Source organism: Oratosquilla oratoria, chromosome 18 (assembly GCF_046742065.1).
Source record: "Oratosquilla oratoria isolate Oo_2021 chromosome 18, ASM4674206v1, whole genome shotgun sequence".
NCBI lineage: Eukaryota > Metazoa > Arthropoda > Malacostraca > Stomatopoda > Squillidae > Oratosquilla > Oratosquilla oratoria.
The window spans coordinates 9,945,843-9,955,702 of record NC_134794.1 but is presented as its reverse complement, the minus strand read 5'-3'; positions in this window follow the sequence as shown (position 1 = coordinate 9,955,702).

Genomic DNA, 9,860 nt, shown 5'->3' with positions numbered 1-9,860 from the left:
GTGGCAAATGATCACTCAAACCAATTAGATATTCAAGAAGATTTAGATCAATTACAGCAATGGTCTGAAAAGTGGCTAATGAAATTTAACACAGGTAAATGCAAGGTAATGCACATAGGTAAAAATAACAGTAAGTACGATTACAAATTATTTGGAAATTCGTTAACAAAAGTGGATAGTGAAAAAGATCTCGGCGTAATTATCAGTAACGACCTCAAATCATCCAAGCAGTGTATTTCAGCCTCTGAGAAAGCAAATAAGATTCTGGGATTGATTGCGCGATCTTTTGATTTCAAAAGTCCATCACTCATTAACAAGCTATATAAATCTAGTTCGTCCACATTTGGAATATGCTGTTTCTGTATGGTCACCGAATCTCATTAAAGACATTGACAGACTGGAAAAAGTACAACGGCGAGCCACAAAACTGATTCCAAATATAAAAAATAAATCATACGATCGACTAAAACACATAAATCTGTTTTCCCTAAAAAAAGCGTAGACTCAGAGGTGACTTGATACAAGTCTTGATTTTTAAAGGGAATTGACAACATCAAAAGTGACCAAATTTTCACATTGAATGAGAATCAGACAAGAAACAATGGTCTCAAACTGTCCGGAAATAGATTCAATTTGGAAGTAGGTAGAAACAACTTTGCCAACCGTGTAGTTAATGAATGGAATAAACTTCCTGCACAGGTAGTGCAATGTAGTTCAGTTCGAAGCTTTAAGAATCATTTAGATAGATACCTAAGTAAGATGCTGAAATGATTATAATTTATCTTATATTATTTGTTTTTGTTTTGTTATCATTTGTCTGTCTGATTTTCATTTATTATTAGTTATATGTCAATTTATTATTGTTTACTACTTACCTGTTTGTTTATCATTTAACTATACCTATGCTTTTATTTGTGTATTTTATTTGTTATTTACATTGTTATAGTTTTTATAAATTGTTTTATTATTATGATTTTTTTTTTCGCATCCGACCTAGATATGGATCAAAAGGTCTCCTGTCGGTATGCTCCGCCTTTGTAATCCTTTGTAATATATATATATATATATATATATATACATATGTATATATATACATATATATACATGTATATATATACATATATATATAATAGCGTTACTTAGGGTGTCAGTACCACCTACAGATGCTGAAATAAAATTTGGGAGTGCTGGGAAATGCTGAGTACATCACGTTACTTTCATTTATCCTTCTAGTAATCAGATATTAACCAGAATTAATAGCTGCTAGACTGCCTAGACCCGACTACAAGGGTGCTGCTAGGGTCGGAAAAGGTTAAGAAACGCTGGCTAAACTAAAAAAGGGAAAAGTTCTAAAGTATTTCAAGATGAGAAAGAGAACCGACAAAAAATAAAATAAATCTAATTTAGTGTGCTGCGCTGGTCTAAATGGACTGCTACACATGCATGTAAACACAGGAGAGCTCTTGTAGTTGTTATGTATACACCATCCCCTACCTGTTATATACATGTATATACCTAAGGCCCTCTCCCCCATGCAAGGTGTGGATGACCGACTCAACCTATACACAGACAATCTAAACCCATTCAAAGCTCCTCCCGCTTCCTGTTGGGGCCATTCCATAGAGTCTTGTGCCCCTATCCTCCCATAACAAAAATAGTAAACACACAGATAAATAAATAAATAAACAATGATAATAAGGTTAATAAGATAAAGAAATATAAATAGATGAAAATAAACTAGTAAACCAAATATATATACATACATGTGTGTGTTTATATTTGCAGAAACCACAAGGAAATACTGAAAGTTTTCGTCTATTACGACATCTTCTGAGTACAAAGACATACAATAGATGAGAGCATATATATAGTAATAGGAGGGAGACAGGGAAGGTCACTACAACAAATGTGCACTCCGTGGCATGCCTTGAATATAAGAACAAAAACGTAAGTGGCAATTGGTCACAAGAAACCCTTATAGCGGAGTTTCACAAAAAAAAAAAAAAAATAATAATAATAATAATATTATAAAAAATTACAATGATAAATCAAAAAGAAATAGTTAACATATAACGATAGTGACAATTGGTCACAAGAAACCTTTATGGCAAAGTTTCACAACATTGCTCCACTATCTTGTTGATAATAAAGGTATCTAGTTTGTATAAGCCCACGCTTAAGTTAAGATTTTCATTATACGTCTTTTTAATACGACTAGATTCAATAATCCTTAACGAGGAATGACAAGAAACAGTTTCTTAATGCAGTGGTTTCTTACATAGGCAAGAAGCCCACTTGATGCTTTGCCAGTTCTAACACTATATTTGTGCTCCCTCAATCTAAATTTCAGTCCCTTGCCACTTTGTCCTATGAAACAGGAACTACAATTCTTGCAAGGAATGCTGTATACACATCCTGCAGAATTGCCAGGGGAATTTTTGATAAGGAGATCTTGGATGGTAGAGTTCTTAAACACGACATTGATATTAAATTCACTAAGAACACAGGGAAGTCTCACTATACTGTCATGGAAAGGAAGAACTAACAAATTCTTTTTACAGAAAGGAACTTTTTGAGTGGTGTTATAATGAGACTTCCTGGCCCTATTATGTGATTTTACAAAAACACGGTTTGGGTATTTTAGGTCTGATGTAATCTCCTCATAAATCCTTTTAATCTCTCCATCTAAAAATCCCGAACTAAAGACTCTAAATGCTCTGAGAAACATAGAAAAAAAAAAAAACCCTGAAACACTGATACTATTTCTTGGGGCAAGCAAAAATCTTTCCTGTTCTTAAAAAGAGTGATAAATCTTCTATGTATAACTAAAGGCCAATCAGTTTGACATCGGTTATAGATAAAATACTGGAATCATTAACACCAAATATAATCAGGGATCATGTCGAGAGGCATAATATAATTCGTGACTCATAACATGGGTTCACCAAGGGTAGGCCGTGTGTAAGTAATATTTTATCCTTTTACATTAATGTCTACAAGGCGGGAGATAACAATGATAGTTACGATATTATTTACCTTGATTTAAGCAAAGCGTTCGACAAGGTGTCCCGCCAGGTATTACTAAATAAAATCAAGGCCTATGGCATAGAAGGACAAGTGTTTAGATGGATTAAAGCATGAATTAATAACAGAAAACAGCGGGTCTCCATGAACAGTGTAAAATCCAAATGGGGTAGTGTTAATAGTGGAGTTCTCCGGGGCTCGGTTTTGGGTCAGTTATTTTTCATTGTGTATATAAACGAATTGGACAATGACGTTGATAATGATGTTTATAAATTTGCGGATGGCACTGTATTAGGACGCCATATCAGGTCGGGAGAAGATGCTGAGATATATATATATGTATCTTAATAAAATGTTTGCATGGTCAAAGAAATGGTAAACCGACTTCAGTATCTCAAAATACAGTGTGTTAAACGTAGGATTACACAACCCAGCTAACAAGTATATCTTAGATAAAGCCATATCAAAGAAAACAGTATGTGAAACGGGAGTGTTAGTGAATCCGGGCCTTAAATATAGGGAATTAGTGCCAGGAAAAGGGCTAACAGGGTATCAGGATTTATTGCTAGGGCGGTTACAAACAAAAGTGCAGGTGTAGTAATGGGTTTAAATCAGGGAAATTCAAGTTTAAGAAGGAAATAGGCAAGAATTTGTTTACCAACAATGTTTAACGAATGGAATGGAGTTAGGTACCATGTAGTGAACGCCGAAACTTTTTTTTTTCTAAGAGAAGCTTAGATAATGTTATAGTTTAAGATAGGTGTTAATGGACATGGAATTGCCTAGTGTAGGCCTTGTGGTCTCTTCCAATCTCCCCCGTTCTTGTGTCTTATACTTGTATATATATATATGTGTGTGTGTGTGTGTGTGTGTGTGTGTGTGTGTGTGTGTATTGCGGTGTGTACAAAAACCTGTTATATTTTCTAATTATATATATATATATATACATATATATGTATATATATACATATATATATATATGTATATATATACATATGTATAATATATATATGATATATATATATATATATATATATATATATATATATATATATATATATATATATATATATGATGAAGGTGGAAAAAGAAGTCACGGGTCTAGTTCCGAGTTTCTGAGTTTATTCCTGACCTGTTTCGCTCTATGCTTCTCTGAAGAAGCATAGAGCGAAATCGGCCAGGAATAAACTCAGAAACTCGGAACTTGGCCCGTGACTTTTTTTTCCATCTCCATCAACTTGTCGCAATGTATCACATTGTATCAGCATATATATATATATACAGTATATATATATATATATATATATATATATATATATATATATATATATATATATATATATATATATATATATATATATATTAAGATAATAATAATAATGATGACAGTAATAATAGCAATGACAATAATAATGTTCACGCTATTGTCAGAAAGACTAAGAGGTGAAAAAGTGCCTTTTGTCCGTATGAATAGGACCATCGATTGTCTATGGCCACTTATTGACAATGCCAAGGAGCCCTACCTGAATAGCCGTAGGTAAAAAATTAAGATAATTTTAATATAATTCCTTCTTTGTACTAGCACTGAAGACGTATATATACGAAAGCACTTCATTAGTTTATATTTCCTAGTGTTTACTACAGCGTTTGTATATACTGTATGTATATACTCTATGTATATTTCTATGTATGTAGTATGAATATCAGATAAGATACATTTAAATAAATATATATTTACTTGAAGTGATATATATTGAATTACGCTAGATATCACTGTAAATCATAATTTAAAGAATACGGACATATCAGAAAATGACAAAAAAGTAAATGTAAAGAATTAATCTGAATGATGTTTGTAGTCGTAATTCGTCGATCATTACAACGCTAATACAAACAAATCAGTCTTGGTATTGTTGGTGTACCACGTGCATGGTCTTGTCTTCTATTTTCATCATTAAACGCTTGTTCAAGTAAGTAATGTTTATTTATAGAGGTATACAGTATAAAACATTGTTGACTATTATCAAGGAGAGGATGTAAAAGCTTATCAAAGAAATAGAATATACAAGTTAATTAGAATTGTATCAAAAGTATTAGTTCCGGAGAACAGGACTGTTCAGTTTTCAAATATTCAACCTCAAAGTTGAGGGAAAAATGGTAATTCGTGAAATACCAAAGTATGCTTCATTTCACGTAAGGCTAGATTTGCCTCGATGTCATTTATTACAGGCACAGCCAAATGTATCTAATAAATTGACAGGCAATCACGTTTAATCGTAGTCCATGGATACAATTCCCAACGGTTGGGTCCCAGTCAAGTTTCTTTCTTATTCTTATCTTCTAGGTTTCTAATAAATCATTCAAAGTATACATTTAAACGTTTCCTTGGGCAATTTATAGTTTCACCCAACCAACGATTTTGATATGTGGCTTATGTGTTTCTGGTCATTGATGAGAAATGTTGTGATATGAACAATCATTTCCGTCGCAAGTGCGTACTTTTCAAGTAATTAAATGTTGAAGTTATGGACTTGTGCACCGTTTCCTTTAGTGTCACAAGTAAGGGGAAAGGCGAGGTCTCACTTCGGCAGTTCGTATGTAGAATAACCTATACCAATGGAGACGCATTTGCCCTATGCAGACGCATCTGACACTAAAAAAAACTTCTACCTGCCGATGGTGAATAGATAGGAACATAATTATAGGCTCAAAAAATCACATTACGAGGGGATAGTTAAGTGATTTTTTTTAGCCTATAATTATGCTCCTATCTATTCACCATCGGCAGGTAGAAGTTTTTTGTGTCAAATGCTGCATTGGGCAAATGCGTCTCCATTGGTACAAGGCAGATCGGATAGTGTAAAAACAAGAAAACGTTTTGTAGAGAATGAAAATGGGAGGAATTATTTAGTAGTCAGCATTATCAGATATGTAGAATTCATGACATGAAAGGAGAAGCTACCTTTGCAATAAATTCAGTAAGGTGATTTTTTTATATGGTGTCGGAAGGCGTTCCAAGTAGGGACACTTTCCGTTAAATTTCGTTCAACTGCGCAGCAGTTGCTGCACGGACAGTAAGAAAAAATGTAGACCACGAGTTCTGGAAAAGGGAAATCTCACAGACACATCAATAGACTTATTGGGAAATTATGTGATAGGTGAAGTTTTCTTTAGATATTTACGCAAGAGTGTACCGTCAACAGAATATTTACAAGAATCTCAGAAGTGCGAATAATTTGGGGGTGTAGCCTGTTGGGTAATTGCGCAGGGGAAGAGAGAGCTTATTAAGTTTTGCAACGTTTTATGGTGGAAAACTTGAATAAAACTACATTATGACTGGCAATACGAGAAATTTATTTGGTTTTTGCTGCAATACAACTGGCAAGGTTTTATTTTGAGATAAAGATCATGTTATTCTGTAGGTAATTTTCCTGCTCCGCGCCGCCATATTGGCTAACGGGAAACGATGTGATAAAAGGCATGTTATGCAAAAAGATAATAATGATAGTGATATTAAAATGTATTGACATAAATTGTAATAGGGTTAACAACAATAACTTTAATAGTAGTAGTTATGAAAATAAATAAGAAGAGGATATCCCCCCCCCAAAAAAAATGCAAATTTACCGTTTGAGATGTATCATAGTATGCGGTCACTCGTTCAGTTTCTATCCTTAAATCTGAAAATGTTAACTCCTTCGTTACTTGGATGATATTAGAGGGCTGGAAAACAATCATATGACGACAGTCAAACTACAACAATGAAGTATCAAAGTAAAGAAGTCGAGAAAGGTTAATCTGAAAGAAATGGTCTGTCGACAGCCATAATACAATATTGAATTGTTCACAAACGAAGTAGGTGGTGAGTTTATCATTGCCGTATGTGTTGTGGCTACTAAGGCGAATGGAAATCACCGGTAGATCTCTCTCTCTCACTCACTCACTGCCTCAGTCAGAGGGACGAGAATCACCGAAGTAGGGCAAGACCTAAATCGAATCCCTTGACCTTTGGAGTGCGCGCGCTATCACGTCCTTTGAGTAACAAACTCCCGGGGTCACAAGCTTGTAGAAGGTTAACCTAACCCCGAGCATTCAGAAGGTTTAGAGATCAGGGTGTTTACACTACTCTTTCCAGGATAAGTTAACCTTTGCCAAGAACGAAGGAGAAAACCAACATTGCATGTTTGGTTTAATTCTGTAGTGAACACATTACAATCATGGTTCGATTGTCCAATGGTTAGGATCGTGGGCTGCCACGTTGTGGTACCGAGTTCGCGCTCTGCTCACGGAATAAATGCCTTCATATGCCACTAATACAAGTCGTTATTACATCTATCCCATTGTCTACAGTCGAACTAGGAAATGAGAGTGTGTAAGGGCACAAGTTTACCCAAATATCAGACTACATTAGCTACGGGGAAGTAATAACTGCAGATCGCGAGTGTACTTGATCCAAAAACCACGAAAATTAATACAAAGATACCTCTTTGTCTATTTATCTATCACTCGCTGGGAGAAAGAAAGGGCGAAATTCATCGATAACGAAAACCGTTATCATTAGGCGAAAGGAAAAAGACAAAATGGAACCGTAGTAGAAAACGGAGATCAGAATTATTAATTATAACTATCTAACAGAACTTTTGCTAAATAAACCAAAATACCAAGGTGAGACGCTCGCCTCAATATCCGTCGTGGAAGAATTATTTCGAATTTGGAGACAGACTACTTACTAGAATAAAGAAGCAGTGAAATAATTAGTTGAAATCCTAATTGTCATCATACCCTTACCCCCATTTCTACCTGGTGAAGCTGCCACAAGGGGATGTCAATCGATCCCCGGACCATAACTTTAATATCTCTCCAAATTCCACGTTTCATCTATATAGCAGACTGCACCCCTCTCAATACCCGTTTACAAAGTAATAGCCAGACAATCGCACACAGTGAAGTTAGCAGTTTTTTCCAAGGAATTTGTAGGACTTACTTATTGCGGATGCCGTTGCATCGTGAGTTCCCAGTTAGGGAAAACCAGATAATAAGTGATGAATTACATTTTCAAATATCACCGGATTCGCGGTAGTCGTCTGGGTTGAGAATTTAACTATCGACGTAGAAAACGTCGTCGAAACCGATATGACGTCACAAGATTTCAGGTCCAGACAATATGGCGTCATTCGTAATCCCTGCCTCTGCATAAAGAGATATATGATATATTTATATTTTATTGAAGCTATGAAATATCAGGATGTAGTATCAACCTACTCTTTGGTGTCGGGTTGTGCTGGTCTCGACCCCAGAGCGAACGTCCACCGTCCGTTACCATGGGAACCACGTAAGGGGGCGGAGACTTCCTGGTGACGTCAATGAGACAGACTGCAAAGTGAAATAAATAGCATGTAGCTCTTTCAAATTTAGAAACATTTCTATTAATTTGACCCCTTTTAACACGGATTCTGCCGTTATCAGTAAAAATTCCATGGTAGCCCAGGAATTAACAGTCGAAATAATAACTGACGTGTAGAAGTGTACTGGGGAAATATTGATTTAAAAACAACGAACGAAAGGATAAATGGGTTGCTAATGCTAGTTCTTAACTGTTAACACTGGTATGCTTAATTTCTCTATTGAATGAAATGGCTTTGCAGTTGTGAAAATGAATATAGATATCCATAGGACTATTTTGACGAGTTTTGCTGTCTCATGTTTTGAAAGGCGAAAGAAATCACCTGGCGACAATTAAAATGAAATTAGATACAAATATGTACCTCAAAGGGGAAAATAATGGTATCAAGGCTGGCCTCCGAAACCAAATATATTGCTAACGAAATACTCTGAAGGGGACCAGAACTGTGTTAGAAAAACAAAATAGAAATAATGCAAACGTCCTAAACAATATGTATATAGATATATGTGTGCGTGATCACATAAAGAATCGTCAGCCCAGACTTCGACAGAGTATTATATATATATAATATATATATATATATATATATATATATATATATATATATAATGTATATGTATAACCTAACCTAACCTTTATTCCACTGTTGATATTCGGCGTACTGGGGTGAGAGTTCTTCAGGTGGGATTTCATGTGGTGACGATTCCTCATGTGGGCGTTCTGGGGTGACAGTTCTTCATGTGACCCAAAATACACACGTCCATGACAAATTTCCCCAATCTGTGTATAAAAAATTGTAAATAATTTCTAATGTATCAAAAAATTATTGTTGTAGAGATTCGTTAAGAGAAACTGGAAAGAAAATATAAATTTACACCGATTGTATACGAAATGAGAGGTGCTGGCGATCGTGCCCATTGCTGGTATGAGATCCACTACTGTAAAAGGACCTGGAAGAGGTTGCTGGGGACAGAGGCGGGGTGGAAGAGGTAGAAAGGCAAGTGAACACGCCCAGTTTTTGCATGTAAGGGCGAATGCAACTCCAATATATGGAGGTCTCTGCTGGTGAGAGCGCTGTGGTGAAAACGTCTCGGTGCAACAGAGTAGATTCTTAGAGCATGTGTCGTATCTCTCTCTCTCTCTCTCTCTCTCTTTATTTTATTTTTTATTTTTGCTAACGCCAGACAATTTTATTCGAGTGGAAGGGCACATTGGGTCTTGGTAGGCTGTTGCGGATGCCCGAATTAGATTCTGCAAAAACACTTATTTCCCAACCTGTCGCCAAGACTTTTTTTTTTACTTATATGGATTCAATACCATGACTATGATGATGCTAACTTCGTCTTTTATAACCTTGCATTTCTTACACATACATTTATTATACTTTTTACAGTCAACAGCTTAATTATGTGAATTCAGTACAATAACCATG